Here is a 2,779-nt window from a genome sequence, read left to right as displayed (position 1 = left end):
TATTGTCGACGTATAGGAATGCTTCTGATTTGTGTATGTTGATTTTTATAACCTGAGACTTTGCTATGTTTATCAATTCCAGGAATCTCTTGTTAGAATCCTTGGGATTTTCTAGATATAAAATCATATCATCAGCAAAGAGCAATAGTTTGACCTCTTCTTTCCCCATTTGTATATCCTTGATTTTCTTCTCTTGCCTGATTGCTCTGGTGAGGATTTTCAGCACTATGTTTAATAGAAGTGGTAACAGTGGGCAAACTTGTCTGGTTCCAGTTCTAAGCTGGAATCTTAGATCTCATTTTTCACTGTTCACTGTGATATTGGGCTGTGGGTTTGTCATACATGGCTTTTATAATTTTGAGGTATATTTCATTTATGCCTATTTCAGTAAGAGTTCTTAATCTAGAAAGGTGATGAATATTGCCAAATGCTTTCTTTGCATATATTCAGAGGATCATATGCTCTTTGTTTTTGCTTCTATTTATGTGGTGAATCATGTTTATATATTTGTATATGTTGAACCATCCTTGTGTCTCTGGGATGAAGCTTACCTGGTTGTAGTGGGGTTTTTTTGTTTGTTGTGCAGCTGAATACATATTTTTTCAAGAAGTTTTGCATCTTTATTCATAAAGAATATTTGTCTATAGTTTTCTTTTTTGTTATATCCTTAAATCCTATTGTTAGTAATTCTCAGAAGCAGCGAACCAGTCACCTACATAAAAGTAATTTTAGAAGAAAAGGAATAGGGATGGCAGGAGAGAAGAAAATGTTCCTTAAATTTCTGCCATTGTATTAGCTATAATTGGCTGCTATAAGAAGTAAACCACAATAGGTCAGTGAATGAGAATAACTGAAATTTAGTTTTAGCTTTTCTAAAATCCTACTGATGATGGAGGGATAAAGGGTGATGTGGGACTGAAGTGGGTAATTATATAGGTACAGAAATTTTTATTATTTTCAATATATGTCTTCCAAGATTGATGTAGATATTGTCATACAGACTACTGATGGTAGACTTGAGGGAGAAATTTTGGAGCAGATTGTTATTGGTCATTCACTTTCTATAGGCCAGAGTATAGTCATATGACCACACCCAGCTGCAAAGAAGACCAAGAAATGTAACTGGGTGTCGGGAAAAAAGAGAACTTTGTTTGATGAACAAATGGTCAGTTTCTGTCATAATCACCACTCAGTAGCTTACAAAACATGCATATTTTCTGATATGAGAGTATAAAACATGGCTTAGGATTCTTTAGCAGCTATTTGACATCTTTACATAGGCTAAAGTACAACAAAATATTCTAGGAAATAGATTTTCACAATAATACTTCTCTAGTCTTCAATAATATACTTTCTGTAGCAAAAATTCCTGGTATGATGTAACTACTTGTGCCATGCATATGTGAGTATATGTTATAACTTTAAATGGATCCACAGTGGTGAATAAAGAGAAGAAAGAAAGCATTCACTCTCATCCATCACACCACACCCGTCCCAATAATACATAAATATCCTGAGCACAGTAATAATCCTGATTCAGATATAGTGAAAAAGGAGAAGGCAACTTAGATTTAATTGGCTTCCCAAGATGGGAATGGGCTTGGATTTGAACAAGGAAAGTAAAACCAAAGACTAATTTGATCATGAGGAACAAGAAACTTCTGAAGAATGATCTTTATGTCATAGGAATGATCTTTAAGAAAGAAGTGTAGCACTTGGAAGAATAGCCATATTAAACCAACAGAACAATTTATAGTTTTGGTCACATGGGGAACTGTTGTCCCAGACTTCCCTTCTGCCACCCCCACCACTAAGAAGCACGGGGAAAAGAGATATAGACTACAAACTATGGTTTTAAAAATACATAATTGAGGCCAAAGAAATAAAAAAAAGTCCCAGATGTTTGGGGCAAAGATAAGCAGAACAGTAAACTCATTACTCATCAGGTATTTCTAGATTGGACTTAGAAAATAAAGTGCACATATATAAGATCTAAAATTTGATAACTAGGTTTTTTTAATGTTCATGTAGGAACAGAAGTTATTTCCTTAGGTATGCATGACCAAAAAGGGAAGACTGAGATACTGCAGGAAGCCTAGAGGCTGAAATGGCTGTTTCTCTATGAAAAGAGAACTTAAAAAATATTTAATCTGGGGCAGTGCCTGTGGCTCAGAGGAGTAGGGCACCGGCCCCATAAGCTGGAGGTGGTGGGTTCAAACCCAGCCCTGGCCAAAAACTACATTAAAAAAAATTATATATATATATATTTATAAATATGTATATATTTATATATATATAAATCTGCCAGTTCAAATAAGTGACAAATATTTTTCTCTATCCATATCTTTGAGGATAAACACATTTTTTTTTCAAAAGAAGATTGGGTCACATGTAGTAAAGATCTCAAATTGAAAAATGAACAAAAACACTGGTCCTAGGCTGGATTCTCACAGGACATCCTAGGGCATGAGGAAGTAGTCTTTGTTGAAAATGTATTCTGAAACATAAATTACACAACACGCAAAAAATGATTTACTCTAAGATGAGCTACCAGATCCCCCCATAGATCACCAGATAACAGAGTAATTAGAAAGAATCTAAAAAATCAGTATTTATAAAATGAGGAAAAGTAAATAGATTAAAGGATAGAAAATATCCTTTAAGGAACCAAAGATTTAAACAAAGAAAAATCTAAAGATACATGTATACCAACAAACACAGGATCAATAGACATGGAATAAAGAATGAAAAATAAAATCAAGTTTCTGATAAGAGTTCC

The 2,779-nt window shown here is 34.0% G+C and overlaps 1 pseudogene across 1 annotated transcript in view; it reads left to right on the top strand.

Moving 5' to 3' along the window:
- LOC111727374 overlaps positions 1–2,779 on the top strand; it is a 9,054-nt pseudogene that overhangs the window by 4,754 nt on the left and 1,521 nt on the right. The gene's annotated exons all lie outside the window — the stretch shown is intronic.

This window comes from Otolemur garnettii, unplaced genomic scaffold (assembly GCF_000181295.1).
Source record: "Otolemur garnettii isolate 467f Iridium unplaced genomic scaffold, OtoGar3 scaffold00103, whole genome shotgun sequence".
NCBI lineage: Eukaryota > Metazoa > Chordata > Mammalia > Primates > Galagidae > Otolemur > Otolemur garnettii.
This window is presented reverse-complemented; position numbering and strand designations above follow the sequence as displayed.